Raw genomic sequence first — 22,933 nt, forward strand, 5'->3', positions numbered from 1 at the left:
GTGCTTTTAAGGTCAAGGCTCAGAGCGCTTTCTGTAAAGTTTTCTTCACGAGTTACATTTTCCAGTTGTTCTCAAAGAATATTCTTCCAACTTAATGCTTCAGCAGCAGTTCAGATGAAACATTTGAATGAATTAACCACATTTTTGAAGGGAAAATAATGATTAAACTCTACTCGACGGCATGTCCTGTCCAGTTTTGTTGTTATGCACTAAAGTGTGTAAACCATTCAACGTGTGCATCCCTTTCCACCACTACTACTTTTACAGACTGGCTGGAAGTTTCAAAAAAAGCCTAACCAACACTTGCTGGGTGGATTTCACACTGTTACAACTGTTATAACTTCTCAAAGACCACCAGCTAATCAGTGAACCATTTTTGGCAATCTGTCATTTCTCACGACCAATAACACGACAGCAGGTGGTCCAAGCAGTGTCAGCCACAACATAAAAGAATAAATAAATGATAACCCGTAATAAATGCTAGGAAAATAAGTTCATGTTTTCTGTGTCTGATAGGGCTGCCACGATTAGTCGACTAGTCACGATTACGTCGACTATCAGAATCGTCGACGACTGATTTAATAGTCAACGCCTCGTTTGAAGCTTTGTAAGATCACAAAAGACGCAGGAATAAGTAGTAGGATTTAAGAGTGTAATAACGGACTGAAACAGTAGATGGCAGCACTGCATGTACAAGGATGCCAGCTGCTGTTAAACCCCGAAGAAGAAGAAGAAGGCTGTGTCCCAGAATTCATAGCGCGGCCCAGCTCAGTTTCCAACAATGGCGGCAGCTAGTTAGTTTTAATATTACTCTTATTATTCTTTCTGGGTCACAAAATAAACGTTTAACATATTTTCAGGCGAGAATGTAGCTGTGTAAACCTCAAATATCTGCTCAGTTTATCAAGACACCACATATTTTCAAAAGCGTCTGTTACCCACTAGCTCGTTAGCGAGCCGGGGGCTAGGCTCACTAGAGCCCGTGAGAACACCGGACTCCCGGCAAATCGTTTTCAAACCCACCGCCGTCTTTCGCTACTCAGGTTACACATGATATATAAGTCACTTAGATAACTTTAAAATGTTATTGTTTGGCTTTTTTTTTTAGTATTTTATTTGTTCCTGAGTAAATCGGTTTGGCTGAGATTAAAGTTATAGTTTTTACACAGCTGAATAAATGTCAGGCAGACAGCTGATTATCAGAAGTGTGAGATGCTCGAGAATTTACTCCGGTGTCCTGTTATATTTTAGATAGCAAGGAGTTTATTCAACTTCACTGAAACAATCTGCAAATTTCATTATAATTTAATAAACTATCATCTTGTCTTTATTTTTAGTTAGCACATACCTTAAACACTTAAAGCTGTAAACTAATGATAGTTATATAAGAGCAGATGCTGCTGGTGCAATAAGCTGTACGTTTTAAGTCCAATGGATGATGATCTGATTAGTCGACTAATCGCAAAAATAATCGGTGACTAGTCGACTATCAAAATAATCGTTTGTGGAAGCCCTAGTGTCTGACAGAAAAAATATATCAGTGAATATTTGGGATTTTTAAAAACCACCAGTATTAACCAATCAGTATTAATATCAATCTTAGAATTGGTTGGGCTCTATTTCCAATCATCTCTCTTGCATGAATTTTGGCTTCACAGTTGGTCTGATCCCCTGTGGGCAGGCCAGATATGTAAGAAATCTGTTTAAATCAGAAGAACCTAACCCCTAACCCTTCCCCCAGCTCTGAGCTGCATTCCACCGGCAATCTGGTGGATGTTAAGAGATTCCTATACATACACCTAAACTGAGTTAGACTGATGAAACGAATACTGCTGGGGGCACAAACCAAAACAAGTCAAAAGAAACAAAACTAAAAGTCCAGAGATGGTTTGGTGGTTTCTCAGAGAACGGAGCAACTGGAATTTTTATGGTATTGATTTCAGGCTTTCCTGGTATACTCTGAAATCATAACTGTGCCCAAGGCTAGCAGTAACATTTCTTTTGAGAAGCATATATGTGGTGTTATAACTCTAGTAATCACAAGTCTGCAGTGCTGTTTGAAATGTTGCATTTTCATGGGAATCAAGATCACACAGGTGACGGAAACTTTAAATGCAAATACACTCAAACAAATTAAAAATGACCTTGTAAATAATGTCAATAAAATTCCTTATCAAGCATTACTCAAATGAACACGCAGACTGAGGCGCTGACAGGTATGTCAATCTCTGCAGACTGTCACTTCGGGGATAAATGGGGTGGGGTTTAACATTACGCCCACCCTGCCTCTTTCCTCGAGTCACCCCTATAGTGTAATCGCTGACCTTGATTTGTAAAACCCTGGGGAATCGCTTTTCTGTAACGTGTAAAACCTCACTGTTTAACTTGTTCTCAGCTCAGACTCTAAATCCCTGTCTGTCGTGACTGACCTTGAAGTCTGGCTTTGACAAGAGTAAATGTAATAGCATTATAACTGTTGTACAGAGGAGACTCACGAGCTAGACAGGGCACTTGGCATATCAGATTATTCCCCAAAACATATGTACGCCTGCGCTGTGGTGACAGCTATAGTGGAATATGCTTAGGGCTATGAAACCTGCATGTGTGTATGCGTGTGTGTGTCCTCGCATGTGTGTATGTGCGTGACAGGCTGAGCCACAGGAGTCAGTGGTAATTCAATATACAAGACGATGTCGTCGGACGACAAGGAGAACAACTGTTCTCTGCATTTCCCCATTAACAGCGGGTGATAAAAGCCACTGCTCTGCCTCGTTGTCATAACAATTTCCTGAAACACCCACATGCACACGCACACACACACACATTTTTCTCCTACATCAATAAGACACCACACACAAAGACGGTTAAATGGATAAACGAATGAGCCCATGAGTTTGATCTCCTAAGTTATACATGGCAATAATGTCTTCTGCAGAATCTTTTCCCTCAAGCCTTAGCAACAGCAGGCCACCGCATGAGTAGAAAGAAGACCATTCATCACACCCTTGGGCATGCTCAGCTCCTCTTAGCCCTGGAGGCATTTTGTACCTTTGAATCTTCACTGTCTTTGACTCTTTTTTGTATTTGCACAAGGGCACAAAAGGATGTACGTTTTCATTATGACTGTAAAAGCCACCCTTTCATAAAGAGGCACCACATGTCAAGGTGAGAAGGAACAACAGCATACAAAATGGTTGTATAACAGATATAAATACAACTATTACAGGAGACTCTTTTCTTATTTTTTTAGTTTGTTTTGCCCAAACATATGAGCATGTGCCACAGGACAAACACTACAAAGTCCCATTCCACTACAGGCATCCCCTTTTACCACTGCTGCTCTTGTGCAATAAAAGAAATGATTCCTGACTAGGTTCCCCTCCCAAATGGTATCTGCCAAAGCTGCTGATGGATCATCCAGTAGAGCTGCAAGCACCCCAGCCAAGGGGCAAACCCAGCTTACAACGCTGGTGGGTAGGAGTATACATAAAGAATGTTCTAGCCCACGAGAGCTTAATGTGTGACAAAGTTCCTGCCACTACATAGAAAATACTTTTCTTCTATTTGCAATCCCCTCCACAGTTTCCCAAAGCATTCTATATTTAAGTGACTTACACAAGTGCACACATAGCTTTTGGTTCAGTAAAGATTTCCATGCCTGGCTGCTGGCCTAGCAGGACACCTCGGGATATGAATGAATTGTAACAGTGAGCCAGGTCTTTAAATCAAACCATTCACCCACCCTGAATTGGACCGTAGCTAACTCATTTTCCTGGTTCTGATCCATTGGGTGCTCCTAAATACCCCTTAAGGTGAGGCTGAAAACTAGACAAGGGGCAATGGGTGTAATGCACCATGGGTTAAATGACTATAGACATCAGAGAGGTTAAGGAAATTCATGTGCCCTCGGTACAAGAGCGTGAACATGACACTGCTATCCAACCAGGTCAGAAATGAAGAGCCTTTGTCATTCTGGCCTTACAAGAAGGTGAAGAGGTGGACTTCTTTTCAAAAGAAAAATACAGTAATAATTAACAAATGGAACAAGAAATGATTTGGCAAAGTCAGAGGGCCGTGTAGGAGTGGGTTTCCAATGATCATTTTGGAATCCAGTGCTTCACACATACAAACAGCCTGCACTTGGGCAGGCTGACTAGTATATTAATGACAGGGCAAGAAATCTCCACCATCCATGATCGATTTACGAGGGGACAATCGCCTCCCTCCTTTCTTGAAAGTTCAATTGCTGCTAATCAGCTAGCCCTGGCCCTTCCTGTGTCATGTTTCCTTGAGAATAGCTCAATATCAGGGTTGCAGCAGTCCATGTGATCATTCATTTGCCTCTCTATAGATTTCGTCCCACAGTCAGATGACGTGGACTGCAGCTGGTGACTCTATTGCTTCTTACGCTCTGCTGGCTTCAAACCAGATCCTACAACAGGGAAGAAACGAGCCACGACACTTTGACGTGTTAGAGCAGAACAGCAAATACCACTGGCAGTCCAAGACACTGGGATCCAACAGCACCACAGTATCACTCGACTCATTTGAGAGGGAGTCTGTCATATTTCCTTATTAGTAATTTTTCACAAAGAACTTGACGTTTTTAAAGGAGTCCTGTAAAAAACTAAGTACATCATTACCGCTTTTATAGGAATTAATAAGCAGCATCCAGGAGCTGCAAAGTGTGAGAACCTCTATAAAACCAGACCTTTTGGCAGTTTTCTAGTCTGTAGCTTTCAGGTGTGAGTTAACTCAATCCTACAATGTTCCCAGAAGTGGACATTCTTACAAATTTACTCCAGATTCAGACCATGCAATGCTCAGAGAAGTTATATCAGCGTGTTGAAGTTGGCTTAGGTTTGCAAAGTTGACTCTGAACAAAGCACAAGACTTCTGGATCAATGTCCTTTGGACAGATGAGCCGAAAGCGGAGATATTTGTCAATAATGCACAGGGTCATGTTTGGTGAAAACCAAACACAGCAACTGTCAAGCACGGTGGTGGAGGGGTAATGTTTTGGGCTTGTTTTACACACAGGACCTGCGCTCCATTACCTGCTCTATAAACCAAAGTATTCTAGAGTCAAATGTGAGGCCATCTGTATGACAGCTAAAACCTGACAGGAACTGGATCGTGAATGAAGGTGTTGCAATGGCCCAGTCAACCTCATTATAACATGACCATCAGAGAGCTTCACATAAACGAATCCCCACAAACCTCAATGAACTAAGGCAACACTGTAAAAAGGAGCGGGAGGTGATTCTGCAAGCTATTGCACAACCACGTTTTATGGTGTGTACTTAAGTTTTTCATCAGACTGGGTGAAAATGGTCTCTCAGATAGATCAGTGTATCTGCACAACACCTTAAACAACAATAAAATAACATTATATTGCATATGCTTGCCTTTCTTTCCTCTGTTTTACAAATGAATACCCCACTTAACAGAAAAGAGGATTTCACTGCAGGGGAAGTGAAGGAAATGTGGATAATGAATGTTAACGGTAATAAAAGGAATGAAGAGGTCATTTCCAAGAAAGACTAAAGGCCGGAACAAGAGGTACAAGAGATGTAAACAGAAAAAAAGAGAAAAAGGATGGAGAGGATGTTGTGGAGGGAGTGGTAGAGAGGCTTCCTTCCAGGCTGACCTCTGAGCACCCCCTAATTGGGCAAATCTTTAAGTAGGTGCCTGGCACCCTGCTCTAGAGAACCGGTTGGACAGAAAGCAAGAGAGACAGAGAGACTTAAGGAAGGGGGAAACATTTACAGACACAAGAGGGGCACCATGGAGAGGTTGAGCTATGTGAGCACAAAGAATAGAGCGGTAAACTCACTAATCTGTACTTGCCTTAACTCCTCATTCCATGCTGCCCTGCCTTCAACCTATGAATAGCTGAATGACTGCTGAAAAAATACATTTGGCTTCCCATGTTGACAAAGCTAGTGCAGAGACCAGGGACTGTTTCTGTAACAGAGCGGCCAATGGAGGTGAAGGGCCATGATAGAAAGAGAAGAGTGCTCTTTGAGGGCCTCTCCAAAGGACTAATTTATGAGCATGCTGATCAATGGGTTAATTAAGTGGAGAGAGGAGAAAATGGGGCAGCCAAGGAGCTGAGTAACCACTGGAAAGGGTGACGGAAGGCCAAATGGGTGGAGGTTAGGCAGGGAACAACAAAGAGGCAAGCAGATTTTCCCAGCTGAACACCCAGAGGATGATGAGCCCACAGTGGGATTTTGATTTCCCTTGTGTACTTAACTCAATCGACTGGGCCCATCCAATAACTCTGATGGAAATGTCTCCATGTTAGCGATGATCGTGAACTATCGGCTCACCTGCTGGAATCAATACAACCCCACCTCTTCAGATTTATCAAAGTCTGGCAAAACAAGATGTCACAACGCAACCTGTGGTTCAGACTTTCACACACATCTGGAAAATCAATTCAGGTATTTATGAACGCAATCTGAATGGGAGGAATGCGCATGCCAGGTACACACATACTTCCATAACGCACACCCTCGTGGCTGTTGTGTCCTCCAGAATGCAAAGCGTGTCCTCTAGTGAGACGAATCCTTGAATTGTTTTTATTCTCCACGAAAGAAGACAGAGGAAGGGACAGTGAAGAAATAGGCCTCGGAAATCCTGCTGACTTGCAACCTTCTGAATCAGCGCCCTCTTCTCCTAAACCCCTTGTAATTTTCAAGTCGCTGGAGTTTAAAGCAGAAAGGAAAGAGACTATTTAATGTCGGCACTCACAGAGACCTTCCCAGGTCTCCATCTTTGCAGCAAAAATGCCATCCTAGTCATTTTAACAGTGTAAAAGGCATACGTCGTAACATCCCTCCAAAACAATCTCACTACTCATTAGGCAGCAGCACCGGTGTGTGATCAAGGTTACACTCCCTTACCCTGCCTAATTAAAATGACAAGACCCTATCTTTTTTCCACTAAGTTGTTACACTCTCTACATGTAGCCTATACATTACTGTACCTATTACCTTTATAGCTCATGCTCCCTATACTTGCTTTTCTAATATTTTATATTCATATTATGATCACTATCAACCTCTTAAATTCGTGAATCTGTTACACCCAAAACCTGAAAAAGAAAGTTCAAAGTTCTTTTATTCAAATTCTAGACAGTCAAAAGGGACACATCAAGGGCACAGCGCAGGGAACATGAGTCATTTTTACCAAGATACTGTAGCCTGAGGGTAGCAGATAAGTGCACTCAATATAGTTCGCTACGAGTCAGAACAGTGACATTTATGTTCCTGGTGCTGGGAGCTGCTACCTGTGAAAATTTGTTCCGAGAAAATCTGCTCACGCGGGGTTGTTTTTGGTCCAAAAGCGAGCCACACAAGACTGGAATTTAGCCTCTTTTTCCTGCTATCATTTGTCAAGAGAGGAACTGCTACAGCCTTGAGAGACAATGCGAAGAGCCACAGATGAATGATTCAAACAACATGCATTGTTTTCCATGAAGGATGGAGGATACACATGCTGCATCCTTAAATATTAGGACAAAACAAAAAGAAAAGTGCCTTTAGTTCAAATAAATCAAAGGAGAAAGGCGTGCAGAGGGCTTTGAGGCATTTGCTTAGCGTGTGCATAAAGGCGAAACCTTTTGTTTCCGTGTGTGTGTCTGTGTTGATGCGTGTGTTTGTGTGTGTGTGTCCCTCTTCATCCTGAGGGTTTTCTTTGCTGATTGTGACGATAACAGTGACGATCATCGCCTGCTCTGCATCACTGAAAGTGTAACGCTGCCATTCTGCCGCTCATTCATCACTGTCGCTCCACTGCTTTCGTTCATAACCAGCAAACTCTCGTAGCGAGAGGCTGTCAAGTAAGAGACATTGTAATTCTTTTCATTAGCATCTGCCATCAGGACAGCTAAGGCCTAGCAGCCTAACAATGCGTCAACTGGAGCTAGACAGCGTGCAGTGTATTGAAGTGAACGCTCGATTTATTCGGAGGAGGAGCGGTGGAGGCTTGGTTTTTAAGGTGAGGTTGTGGCATCCTGTATATGCCCACACACTTCCACGCCTCAATGAGAAATGTTTGAGCTGTATAGAAGTTAGTGACTATGGTGTGGTAAACAGTCCATCCACAACTCCTGCAGGCAGCTCTCTAAACAGCAGCGGTAACCTCTGGGAGGAGGACAGCAGAGACCGCTATATCTGCATCCTCAAGTGTTGCCATTAGCTGGCAGCTCTGGCCATGCCTCCAACACAACCACCGCAACCCACCGTCACTTATGTCAGCAGATGGACATCAAATGGGTAACAGTCTACGGAACAGCCACCAGCTATGCCAACTGGCTAGGCTCATTATGTTTGACTGACTGAGATCTGTGCCTTTTTTGTGTGTCTGTGTGTGTGTTTGTTCCAGCTCCAGAGGGAAATATGTGTGTTTTATAACAACCCACATCATTATACAGTACAGCCACAGCGATAACACTTCAGCATGTTGGCCAACACAGCCACAACTGCTGCTGCTGCTGCCTCCTCTGCCAGCATTACCATTCAACTGGTCCTTCTCAAGCTAGTTGTTAGGGCTTCGGCTGACAGCTCATACTAATATATGTGGTGGTGTGTCAGCCAATACTAATGTGACTAGAACAGCAGGGAAGAGGGAGCATATAGCAGATGTTAGAAGTGCAAAATAGAGATGGTGCTGTTGTAATGTTGTGGCATCCCTCTCCCCGCCTTACTCTCCCGGCTCCGCAGTCTGTCCCTTCACAGCCCACTTTCTTGAAAAGCTCTCCTATTTACTCTTTAGCATGTTTCCTCCACTCTTTCAGTTTTGTTTTTTTTTCCAGAGTGCGACATCTGTGGTCACTTGACTTTCCGAGCACACTTCCTCCTTCTCTCGCTCTGCATGTGTCTGAGGTAAGAGAGCAGGGACAGCAGCATGCCCGCCTGCCTCCACCTGCACCTTGACCTGGACCTTGTTTGCAATTCTGTGGGTTTACTGTAGAGTACTGGCCAAGACGTGGCCAGCCCTGCCATTGAGATACTGTCAATATTATCTCACTCAAATATATATATATATATATATATATATATATATATATATATATATATATATATATATATATATATATATATATATATATATATATATATATATATATATATATATATATATATATATATATATATATATATATATATATCTATCTATCTATCTATCTATCTATCTATCTATCTATCTATCTATCTATCTATCTATCTATATATATATATATATATATATATATATATATATATATATATATATATATATATATATATATATATATATATATTAGGGGTGCAACGATACACAAAATTCACGGTTCGGTTCGGTTCGATACTTTGGTGTCACGGTTCGATATTTTTTCGATACAAAAAAAATGTTCATGCATTTTTAATTTGTCATTTATTAAAATTATAAATATATATTTTAACTCAAAAGTACAGTTTTTAAATTTAACCCTAACCCTTGTGCGTGTTTTTTATTTTGACAGCGAATGCGCACCTGCGGACCACTTATGTGCAGCCCTGGTTATTTAGCTCGTCATATTGCAGCCACAGAAATTATTTTGTCCATGAAACCATAAAGCTGCACTTTCTTTTTGCCTTATAGTCTGATTTGTCATAACTTCTCCGTTTTGTGGTAAGCTTTTCTTTGGCTGTCACTTCTTCACCCTGACCTGTCTTATTTGGCTCAGCAGAACTGAAATGCTTTTACACACTCACTCACATAAGCTCAGCGATTCTCTGCGCGATCAACCTCTCACATGTTTAAGCTTGCTGTGGGAGATTTCACTTGTCATGTTTGCATAGTAAGCTAACGATTAATAAGACGATGTCAGAGGAATTGGTGCGCAAATTATCATCACTCACAGATCAGTGCTGTCGCTCTCTATACACAGTTCGCACGATTGCAAAGTGAAAGCAAAAAAACAAGCGCAAATTCAAACGCGATTTCAATATGTCACATATTGACAGTGGCTCACCGATGCCAATGACATAATTACCCAGCTACATTTCTGAAAGAATGCAAAAGCATTGACATATATTTTTCCTACAATAGCCCGACGGGCAGGGAAGAGATAGATTTTGGTAGCCCGACTGAAAAAATCGCTAGCTCCAGGACGTCGGGCTAGCGATATTGCGAGCCCTGTATCTGATTGAGGAATCACTCATCTTTGGAAAAGAGAGTTTATTACAGAGAAATGGCTCTTTCCAAAATAAAAGCTATACTATCCGCTTCTTCTGGGCTATATTCTCAGCAGCATAAGGAGAATCATGTGCTAACAGCTGTCTAAATGACTCGGCTAAAGTTAGTAGCATGCTTGTTGTTTTTGTCTTTGCATTAGGATGATGTCGGCGTAAATGTGCAGTCATATTCGTTGTGTTCCCACTAGTGCTTTCAGGTTAATCTCGTTGAAATGACCTTAACGCCACAACACGGCAAATCTCCGTTAACGAGCTACCGCCGATCGCTCCGTGCATGGGGCTAGACGGCCAACACGTTAACGAGCTAACTGCGCTAACACACTAGTTCACACCAATGTAATTGAGCATTGCATGGCACATCCAACATACTGTTTTACTTTAGTCCATGACTCGCTTACCTTCAGGGTCATACGTCACATGAAAACCAAAATAATTCCAAACGCCAGAACTGAATGAGGGTGGGGGAGGTGCCCTGCGCTCTTCCTTCTGACTATGCTGTCTGTGTTGAGCGCTCAGTGGATCTGCGCTCGACAGTGCAGCCTAGGCGGAGTAGTCGAACACAGATTCACTGAGCGCTCAACACAGACAGCATCGTCAGAATGAAAATTGATAAAATAAATTACAAATGTTGTATTGTTCGATACATATGCGTACCGAACCGAAAGCACTGTATCGAACGGTTCAATATCGATACGAATATCGTTGCACCCCTAATATAATGCATGAACATTTTTTTGTATCGAAAAAATATCGAACCGTGACACCAAAGTATCGAACCGAACCGTGAATTTTGTGTATCGTTGCACCCCTAATAAATATATATATATATATATATATATATATATATATATATATATATATATATATATATATATATATATATATATATATATATATATATATATATATATATATATATATATATCTATCTATCTATATCTATCTATATCTATCTATATCTATATCTATATCTATATATCTATATCTATATATCTATATCTATATATATCTATTAGAGATGGCACGATACCACTTTTTTATGTCCGATACCGATACCGATATCATAAATTTGGATATATGCCGATACCGATATGAATCCGATATGGTGTTTTTTAATCAACAAAACTGTTTTTTAAATATCTTGCTGCATTTTGTATAAGTTCATACTCAAGTTTAAAACAACAACTACACTAAAGCTATTCTGTTATACCTGTATGCAAAAAAAAATATTTCATAGTACAGCAATACTGATCAATCTAATAAACTTAAACCTACACCATCCTCCCTATTCTGGTATTTTAAAGAGTACTTAGCATAAATATTAAGCAACCTAACTAATAGGGTTCCAACTCCCAGCAACAACAAAAATAAATAAATAAAAAATAGGGAACCACCCCTCACGCTCCACCTCATGATGCTTAATCAACGTAATCAACCTTAATTTGATGCAGTGTGAAAAAAAATGCACAGAAATCAATTATTTTTCAAGAAATATTAAATAGATTCAACATCTTTCTTCAACAAAATTGCAGACTGCACAGATGGTACCTTCCCAAAGGAAAAAGTAGTATAGCTTACTAGGGTATATTAGACTTAATAGTCACTATATACAGTAATTGACTTCTATTCATTTTGCATCAAATTAAAACTTTGGCTGTCAGATAATTATTTATTAAAAGCTTGACATTTTAAATGAGAATAAGAAAGAAAAGTATGTCTTTGTGCCCCCTTTTCCCTGTTAATGCCCTATCAGCCCCCCTGGCTAAACTTTGCTAGATCCGCCCCTGCACAGTTACCAGCGTCAGCTACGTAGAAAAAGATCCTGGTGTAGAAAGTAATATTAAATACATTCTAACAATAGCTTATCAAGCTTAAACGTGCTGCTGTTGTTCAGCCGCTGGTTTCCTCTTTCTGGTGCAAAGTGGGCCAAAAGCAAACAAGAGAGACGTACTCGCGACAGAAAAGCCGATCAGCTGATCGTTAAGCAGTTTCATGATTGAAGTAGCAGCAAGAAGAGGCAGTCGCTTGTTAAGCTTAACGCAGGAATGCTTTACAAACATTCAGAGATGGACTTACACACTTGCTTTACTTCTCTCGGGATAACTTTGTCGGAGATGAAATGCCGGGTTGCTAGCGAAGCTCCACATGCTATCCAGACCACTGACAGGTCCTGCATGCCACAGCCGCTCTATCACGTGATGCATACTGCTCCGACGTGCTAACCTGAGGTGAGTTACGGCGTGTTGCAAGTTTTGTGAGGTGCTTTCGTGATATTTAATGGATCGGATTACATTTTTTATTTTTCTCCGATATCCGATCCAGTAATTTAGGTCAGTATCGGACCGATACCGATACGTAATATCGGATCGGTCCATCTCTAATATATATATATATATATATATATATATATATATATATATATATATATATATATATATATATATATATATATATATACATACAGCGGGGAAAATAAGTATTTGACACATCAGCATTTTCATCAGTAAGGGGATTTCCAAGTGGACCATTGACACAACATTTCCACCAGATGTTGCCATCAAGCCAAATATTGACGTCATACAAACAAATCAGAACATATAAGTATACAAGTTAAACCACAATAAATAAAGTGAAATGACACAGGGAATAAGTATTGAATACATGGAGATAACAAGGGGCAAAATGACATAGAAAGCCAGGAGATCACCTGAAATCTGTCAGTATTGATAGAGAAATCCTGTCCCCTATCAGTACTAATTGATATCAGCTGCTTTAGTCCTAATTGATGGCCTATAAAGGCTCCTCATTACCCAGAAGGCACACAGGAAAGACTTCATGATGGGTAAAAGCAAAGAACTCTCTCAAGATCTTCGTAATCTTATCGTTGAAAAGCATTCTGATGGGAATGGTTATAGGTGCATTTCCAGAATGCTGAATGTTCCTGTGAGCACTGTGGGGGCCATTATCCGGAAATGGAAAGTGCATCAGTTCACCATAAACCTGCCACGATCAGGTGCTCCACGCAAGATCCCTGTCCGAGGAGTCCAAAGAATAATCAGGAGGGTTCTCCAAGAGCCAAGAACCACTCGGACAGAACTTCAGGAAGACCTTGCATCAGCAGGTACTGTTGTTTCAAAGAAAACTATAAGCAATGCACTGAACCGCCATGGCATCCATGCACGCTCACCACGCAAGACTCCATTGCTGAACAAAAAGCATGTCAAGGCTCGGTTAAAATTTGCGCAACAGCATTTGGAGAAGCCTGTGGATTATTGGGCGACTATAGTATGGTCAGATGAAAGCAAAATTGAACTTTTTGGCAGTCATTCTACACACCATGTTTGGAGAAGAAATGGCACTGCTCACCACCCCAAGAACACCATACCAACAGTCAAGTTTGGGGGTGGAAGCATCATGGTTTGGGGCTGCTTTTCAGCAAGGGGTACTGGCAGACTTCATATTATTGAAGGCAGGATGAATGGAGAGATGTACCGGGACATTCTGGATAAAAATCTGCTGCCATCTACCAGGAAGCTAAAAATGAAAAGAGGGTGGACATTTCAGCAAGACAATGATCCCAAACACAAGGCCAAGGAAACAATGAAGTGGTTTCAAAGAAAGAAAATCAAGTTGCTTGAATGGCCCAGTCAATCACCTGACCTAAATCCCATAGAAAATCTATGGAGAGAACTGAAGATTAAAGTTCATAAAAGAGGCCCAAGGAACCTTCAAGATTTAAAGACCGTTTGTGTGGAAGAATGGGCCAGAATCACTCCTGAGCAATGCAGACGACTGGTCTATCCATACAAGAGGCGTCTAGAAGCTGTAATCACCAACAAAGGCTTTTCTACAAAGTATTGAATAAAGTGTGTTCAATACTTATTCCCTGTGTCATTTCACTTTATTTATTGTGGTTTAACTTGTATACTTATATGTTCTGATTTGTTTGTATGACGTCAATATTTGGCTTGATGGCAACATCTGGTGGAAATGTTGTGTCAATGGTCCACTTGGAAATCCCCTTACTGATGAAAATGCTGATGTGTCAAATACTTATTTTCCCCGCTGTATGTATATATATATATATATATATATATATATATATATATATATATATATATATATATATATATATATATATATATATGTGTGTGTGTGTGTGTGTGTGTGTGTGTGTGTGTGTGTGTGTGTGTGTGTGTGTACACACACACAGGCCCCAAGGGTTGGTGTCCTGCAGGTTTTAGATGTGTCCTTGATCCAACGCAGCTGATTTGAGGCCTGGAGTTGCTCACCCCTGTTGTAAATGATACACGGGTTGGGCAATTCATTTCCTGAAGCACCGACATGAGAAACTGGGAAGCTGTCAAATGCTTTGACTGCTCAGGTAGAACAGAAAAACACTACAACCAGTTCATTGACCAGTGAGTTGAACCCAATTCTGCTCAATATTACTTTGATCTCTTTTTAAGCTTCATGGTGCGATCCTCCACAACAGTCCTAGTTTCTCATGTTGCCCTTTGGAAACATTTATTACCCAGCCTTTACTATAATATGACTAAACTATTTCCTATAAGTTTATTTAAATTACAGAGCCGGTCCCAGACTAGTGGTTCTTTAATCCGAAGGGCAACTGCCAGGAGACTCAACACCTTTGTAGATCATCGTGGCAGTGACAGGGAGAGATACATTGGTCATGTGTCAACAGAAGCAGTGCCAGATATATGATGCATTTAATCCAACCCGTTGCTGACCCCGCTGCTGTTGAGTCCATCAAAACTGTATTATGCTTTCTATTAAGGACTTGATTGTGCAATACAGTTCAACAGAGTTCCAAAGCTCTGCATGTTTTCTGTTTAAGAGGAAATGTTGAGCTGGAGCCAGTCTGCTCTGTGAAACCGTCAGTGGGATGTTAGCTATCCCGATAGCTGGCCGATGGGTGTTCTGGGTGGTTTCTCACAGTCTCTGTGTCTTCCTTTGGCTTTTATCTTTCTAAAGAAATAAGAGGAGTAAATGTTCATTGATCTTGGCCGGTGGTCAGCCTGGTTCTAGCAGGGGGTAGGAGGAGCAGTGATGTGAAGGTTGCTGCTGCTGTCGGCAGGAGACTCGGAGAGCAAAGTTTTTGGTTCTCACCCCCCTCCCCTCCATAAAAATGTGTCGGATCATTCGACCTTGATCTAACCTTAATGAGTGCTGAACGCCTCACGTTGATAGACGGCCCGAGGGTTTGAAGACAAGCACAAGGCAGAAAAAAATGAGGAGTGTGCAAGCTTGTGTGAGTGTGAGAGTGAGTGAGAGATTAACAAGTGACAAACAGCAGAAAATGCTGCAATATGAAGAAATAGAGGAAGAGGGAGGAAGAAAAGAAGTAAGACGAATAACAGCTCTAAAACCTTATCTCCATCTTGCACCCCGGCCATCAAAGATCTCTTTCACCAGTTTCAAAGAAGAGAGACGGGCCTCTGTGGTGGCACTGTGGGAGAGCAGCACTCTGTGAGAATAGCAACAAAACAAGACACACTGGCAGGCTGAGCACACAACATGGAGCTACGCACATCACAGAACAGTCTCTAGAATATAAACTCTTACCTTTAAATGCAAAGGTCCCATGTGTGTTAATGTGTGAGGGAAAGAACCTCCTACTTCACTGTATATACCGGAAAAGACGAGACAGGCTGGTGCTTAGGCTTGCAAGTTTCTAATGGAATAAAATATCTGGTCATAATGATTTCATGTCAAGCTTCTGCACAGCACCAGGGAACATTGTTTATTTGGCTTTATCATGGATAAAGAAAAAATGCAGCCTGCAGCATTTTGGGCATTGCAGCAATCAATATGGTGATGTCATTTGTTTATTTTATTTACTTACTTATTTATTTATTTATTATATTTATTACCTATACAAGAATATGTGCTGGTGCATTCTTACAAACAACTGGAACTGAGGGGGAAAAAAAGAAGACCTTCACGTTTGAAATCTTTGAGGGGCTTAGCCTTCCAAAATGATGCTGCCATAGCAACGACACAGAGTCCGTTACAAAAAAAAGAAGAAGAAAACATCCAGACTCCTCTGAAGCAGATGAATGACTGCCACAGATGGATGCCAAAGAAAAATAAATGGATATGTCAATGAGAAATGAGGCATTAAAGGAGTCGTGCAGAGTATATATGATAATACAAAAGCCTACTGTCATTATCAGAGAGCGCAAGCAGTCCAAAACTCATCTTACATCATGTGTAGAGAGCAGTGTCCTATTAGTGCTGGTCTACTGGACAAACACATCGGCAACGAGCGAGAGTCCATTTACACTTGTTTTTTGTCAATAATTACAAGTAAACAATTCACTTCTTTCTAATTGGCGCACTCAGTGGTGCCTGCGTCCTCCCTGTCCTTGTACTGTACCTGTGTCAAAGTGGACCGATTCTCATTGTTATCATTATTATTTGTCCTCTGCCATATGTCTACAATCCATTTGATCCAAAAAGCCTTGATTTCAGCCTGGTCAAACACTCAGTTTTAGACAGTTTTTTCTACTAGTGGCTCTGTGTGACCTCACTGAGAGGGGCCCGCCCTCATTTAAACATTCAGCTCACAAACCCCTCACATCTGCAGTTTGCAAAGAACTGCCAATAAGAAGAGCTTTTGCTCGCAGGGAGGGGCGGGGCAGTCGAAGCCTGCTGGACAAGATTATATTGCCAGCATGTTTGAGTACAGTAACAACACACCAGTTTGGATTGTGCTCATGTGTCCAATAAACTAACAAGCGATCCAGAAAACCATGCTAGGTAATCTAGCTGTGCGTCACCCGCTCTTCACAGAAACCAATGCACTTTAGTGTTTGCGCACTCTGACTATTAAACATTTTGTAATGCCCATCTGTTTGTCAATTCAGACGCTGCAAAGCGCCATTTATTCCATTTCTTACTTTGATCCATCAGCTTGCTAATTTTGTCCTTTTTTGTAATCTGCCGCAGCGACGCACCTCCACTAACGTATTAGCAACGACCTGTGTCTGGACTGACAGGAGCCACTCTACCTCAAGAACTAAGAAGAGGCACGTTCCCATTTTAATCAGCCTCTTCCAATTCTTCAAGCTTTTCCGGTTTAAAGAGCGGATCCACTGTTGAGCTAGTCCGTTTCAACAGCGTCACAGTCAATCAGTAAAACAGAGAAAACAGGTTCGGCTTGTGATTAGCAGTAACCCGGATGAGATCACAACGACTGGTCATCAATTTAGAATGTGCTTACAGGCCACGTAGTCCTGTGAAGGCGTAATGAGATTCAGTGATACATCCATTAACTCTATGTTCCACGCTCCTCTGAGTCTTAGATCCTTCATATGTGCAAACAGGCTGCCACAGTTATTTAATATTTCCCTGTTATACATCCAATAATTGTCCAGTTTGTCACAGTGCTTAAAGTTAGCTGGAGAGTGGAAGGCAAATTCACATGTATGCAGATTTTAATTTCTTCCAGTAGTCCTAAAAATGTCTTCATGCGCCTTCAAAGTACCGAGTGACACACATACAAACTTCTTCTAACAGAAGGAAGGTATGAACAACAGCACCTCCCTGAGGACTTCTGTGTACAGCCAGCTTTACTAATTCATTCCAACTTTGCTAGACAAACATTTAATTTCCCCAGCATTCATCAGATGAGTCTCCAGTTCTCCAGACAGCGCATCAGCTGTCATAACGCTGAAGATCTCGCAGCCTAAAATTAGCAGCAGCTCCGATTACTCCACAGCGAGAAGGCTTCCTAACCCACTGGGAAACCTGCTGTCACTGATTTGTCAATAGCAAAAAATAAACAGTGAGGGACAAAATCAGACGCAGTAACACTGACAGGTAGGGCTTTTTAAAGCGCTGTGAAAGCGTGTGATCGTGATGACCATTTCATCGCACTCTGTCACAACACCGCCCTGCATCTGTTGACTGCTTAGCGACCCGTGCTAGGAGACATCAATCTACCCGTCGGCATGCTTTGAACACTTCAGCCCCATCTGCCTCTGGCTCTGCTGCATCTTGCCCGGGAGGGCTGGCATTGAGCAATGATTTTATGGGTTCTGCATGCATTTGATAAGGACACACACACACACACACACACACAGAAACACCAATAAAAAATGTATGATTTCTTGCAAACAAAAGTATATAACAAGTTCCCATAAATGGATGAACAGTATATGGCAGAAACACTCAATCGTATCTTGTGGAGCTGTGGTCAGTCAAAGAAAATCTATTTGTAAAATGATACTGTACAATGCTTCAACCAAAAATCTGCTTAACTGAATCGACAGCAGAGCACTGACTGCATTCTACCTGCTCTCCTGCTTTACCTCAATGAATTATAGATAAACATAAAAACCCAGCATATTAAATCATTTTAACCTAGTTATTTTACACTAAAGCAACACCAATGGACAGCTGACCTTCTGCCCATGTTTGTAAGATTTCCAAAAACAGAACTACAGTAACCGGTGATCCCAACACAAGATGAAGATGGCTAACAGGCCCCATTACATGCTTTTCTGTTTTTAAGGGGAGAGAAGGCTTCACATCCAGCTCGGTCTGGGTCTAGCTGCTGCTACTGGCAAATTCCAGAACTGGAGAAGATGCTAAATGCCAAAGACACTGAAATATGTGCCAACTCTGATATATTTACTCCCAAAGCCTCAGGCCTGAAGCACAAAAGTTGGCCAGCCATTTTCAGAGGATATACTGTTTTGTTTGTTGAAGTGAGATATAGCTGACGCTTGACTCTTTGGCCTTTTTGGGGTTTTTTCCTCAGAAAAAAAATGTTATGCAGACAGTCTTATTTAACATGTCCCTCTTTTCCAATAATCTGTGGTTCTGAGAAACAGCCCATGTATGGACAGGTAAAACAAATGATTTTAACCAGAGAGTATCAAAGGCGGACACAGCTTCCGGGTCTACAAAGGGAAGCCAACACAAAGTGCTTTCAACCTGCATTCTTTCCAATGGCAGGCAAGGTGTGACTTTTCTGGTTGTGTTGAAGTCTACACAACCACAAAACAGTGCTTGGCCCCTTTTGCCTTTGACCTCAGTACACTTCCCTTTGTCCACTTTGCAAAGCTAACAATGAACAGAACTTTCCATTTGATCAATTATGGTCATTCTAAGAGGCAGAAAGAATGATTATTCTGGACATGCTCATTTGCTCAGGATTTGAGATTAACAAGCTTTTATCCAATAAGTTTGTTCAGTTAGGGTGTTTTAAGAGAAAAATCCAAGCAAACAAAAATGCATGACTACAAACCACATGAGAATGAGTCCCCTCATTGGACAGATGGAGTTTGTTTGGAACCATACCGAGACCACCTCCTCCAAAGGATCTTGGTGGATCCACCTTTTGCTCTGTCTCAGACCAGCTTCAGCCACCCCCAAGACCGTATACTGGGTAAATGGTCATGGATCCAACCCAGAGTGCTGCTAATGTAACGTTTCCTTCAGAGGTTATACCTCTGGCTGTCCAACCAATCAGAATATGATCATATGTGACTCAACCCGACCAGCAAACCTCGAGATGACAGCGATAACATCTAGAGGCCGACTAATGCCAATTTTTTAAGGGTAAAAGATTCTGATCTTCATATACATATTTATACTTACATTTATACACTCTGCAATGCCAGGTGCTCAGCTGCAATGAGCACCGAGAGCATTGTAACAATGGAGCTAGGATGTACTAATGTCTTTCCCTCTATTTCATTTTTATCTCTCTCTGTGTGTACGTATTGCTCGCTCACACAAATGTCTGCAATTCCTCAACAGACTGCATTAGCACGCCACCTTTATCCCCCTTAAACATCTCGGCGGGTCTTCAAAGTTTCTAGCTGGTTGCCGGCGAGGTAAATAACAACTCCTCTGTGACAACATCTATTTAGCACAAGGACACATTTCCACATATTTCCCTCTGCCTCCATTTAAATGCTTTCTCGCCACAGAGGAGATGTCCCTATCTGCTATATAGGGCAGGATAGCTGCCTAAACCAAGGAGAGCCTTCCCCTTCTCTGCTGTAGATAAGAACAGAGGTCTTCTTGTCCCTGTTGAATTCTATCATCTAGAAGGCCCTGCTGATCCGAATGCCCCACAACATCAGCCACAGCATATAAATGCACCCCATTCTTCGTGCTGTGTGTCTGTGTGCATTTATCTGTGTGTGTGTTCTTAGGGGAATATGTTCTCATGGCCAAGGCGCTTCCTGGGGTCTTTTGAGAATAAAGGTCAGATGAAAACAGGCTCAATTTAAGTTGCTTGCGAGAATTCCCATGGTTTCCTCCTTCATCTCTATCTTCCAGATAATGCCAAAAAAAAAGGCACAATGAGCAATTCTCTGCAATCTCAGAGAAGCTCTATTGATTAGAAAATGCTACAAATGCTGCATGTAATCCAGGGGCACAGGAATAAGCTGAGCCTGACCGAATGGCAGCCTCTGTTTCTCTCATCCCACCAGAAGAGCTCTGAGTGCAGGTCCCTCATTAATGGCACAGCGGATGCATCTTCTGTGTGATTATGGAGGAGCTCATCTGCACGAAGTGTGGTTCATTCTCAACAGGTCCACAGCAAATATACATACTTTTTTTTTTTAAAGCATGCTGGGGGGAAAAGACTGCAAGTAACACAACATATAATTCATTCCAGGCATGTTTTTTTTAGGGGTGGGGGTCAATGCATCCTCTCACTCAGCTGCTGACACACACTTTAGATATGAATCAAATTCGAAGAATTTTCAGTGAGAATAACCTCAATCAGCATCCACCGTGTAAACCTCAGCCTACCTGTTAACGTGGGATCCACGGGTGCTGGTAGGGCGCCAGATTCCCACTGCTGTTCTCTTCAGATTTCGTCCTTCTCCTTAAACCTTCCGCCAGCTCGCGGGAAAAACAAAGATAAAAATGAAAACAAATAAAAAAAGAAAAGAAAATAGCTCAAATACTTTGGGGAGGGAGGAGAGGGGGGAGGTCCCCCTCGGCAGAGCTCTACCTCGTTCAGTCCAACCGGGCCGGCAGGTGGGACTTCATGGCTGGAGACGATGACAGAGTGGAGACTGAATCCCAAAAATAAAGCTGCCTCTACTGCAATACCCACCACAAACAGCTCGGTTTAGTAGGATTCTCCATACGAGCAGCCGAGCTCGGGTTGGTCCCCGCAAGAAATGAATTTCTCTGCTGACAGTCCAGCGTGCCACAGGACCAATGTCTCTTTTTATCGAGGCCTTTAAACTGCAAAATAACCCCGAAATAACCCGGACGTGTCTGCGGGGACTCGGCGGATTTGACAGCCGGAAAGTATCACCTGTGTTGACCAGTGGTCTCAGCTACTCAGGTTTACTCTCTCGGACTGTGTTTTCTTCTTATTTTCCTAGGACGTCGACGATAAATCCAAAATAAATCCCAGTAAAGACAGCCAAGACGCTGCCGAGCTTCCGGCTCGGCTCGCTTTAGCTTGTATCAGAAACGGCGGACGCACAAATCGCGGTGCTCCAGCAGTCTTGAAGAGAAGGATGCTGCCTCTGCCGCTGCTGCTGCTGCGAGGATGCCGTGACCGCTCCGGCTGGCCGTCGCGCGCTCGCGCACGTGCGCACCCTCGTAAGGCACGCACGCAGGCAGGCAGCTACGCTCGTCCCCGGCGTGTGACGCGCGCCGCAGTGTCCTCCCTAGCAAGCCGGTCGCCCTGGCAACGCTTTCCTCTGACCTCAATATGGTCGCTTTTTCTATTAAAGCGTGTGGCGTTCAGCGTGCTTTCGTTGACATATTCACTTGCTAGTGACAATAGGTGTTAATCCGCCCTCTTGTATAAAGGGTGTTCCTTCTTCTCTTCAAGGGGACTAAAAAAATAGTGCTGAGGAGTTTCTTTTTTTTTTGTCGGCATCACTCTCCTCCTTTCCTACGCTCGCACCCAGCCCGGCAGAGCTGCATCATCATGACGTCAGAGGACATTAAAGGGATACTATCCCATTTTTTTTACATCCTCTCCTCCATCACTCTGCATCTTTCTTTCCCTCTATCCCTTCACCATTCTCCTAACCTCCACCATTTCCTCATCCATCCACTTCAGTTCATACTGGCAGACTGGCTAGTGCTTACTGCAGAGACATATTTGAGGCGTGAATATCACATTGCCAGGGCCAAATGAGACAATAAACTAATTTTACAGTGAAATCGCGGGAGATAAAAATGATACTCCCGACTTCACCAGCTTGCATGATTATTTATTTTATATTTTACTTTAAGGGATAATAATCATCAAACATCCAGCACGGCTGGGTCCCTGATCTCATCAGTGCAGATGGTAATGGCAGTGTGGTGGCAGCACCTGCTCCTCTGGATGCAACACAGCCACATGCCTGTCTTATTACCGGGTTCGTAACACAGCCAAACATCTGCCTCCGTCACTATTCCACTGCAGAGCCATGTATCCACAGTTGGTGGCTGATGCCTGCCAGGAATTCCCAGCTCGCTGAATAAAACTTTTCTTTTTTTTTTTTTGCTCCATCGTCACCTTCTGCTGTTTGCAGTCACTTTAGTTAAAGTATAGTCTAACAACGGTAACCCCTAGGTACAGCCAGCTGATGCCTGTGCTCCCAGACAGATTTACAGCTTTACATCCGTTCACTATTCACATCCTCATAAACCACAGAGAAACAGGCTGTCTCTCCACCCATGTGGGGAGCTGATCTGTT

The 22,933-nt window shown here is 42.2% G+C and overlaps 1 protein-coding gene across 3 annotated transcripts in view; it reads right to left on the minus strand.

Annotated features, from left to right (window-relative positions):
- LOC146715210 (neuroligin-2-like) overlaps positions 1-22,139 on the minus strand; it is a 253,970-nt gene extending 231,831 nt beyond the window's left edge. For 2 of the 3 annotated variants that reach the window (XM_085451640.1, XM_085451638.1), the window contains exon 1: positions 21,030-22,139. The gene's annotated coding sequence lies outside the window, so the exon portion shown is untranslated. The remainder of the gene's footprint in view (positions 1-21,029) is intronic. The other variant, XM_085451639.1, reaches the window with a different exon arrangement.
- Positions 22,140-22,933: the final 794 nt, after the last annotated feature.

The sequence above is a fragment of the Copadichromis virginalis genome, linkage group LG3 (genome assembly GCF_057382275.1).
Source record: "Copadichromis virginalis isolate Kocher_CV1m ecotype Utaka linkage group LG3, C_Virginalis_male_GT1.1, whole genome shotgun sequence".
NCBI lineage: Eukaryota > Metazoa > Chordata > Actinopteri > Cichliformes > Cichlidae > Copadichromis > Copadichromis virginalis.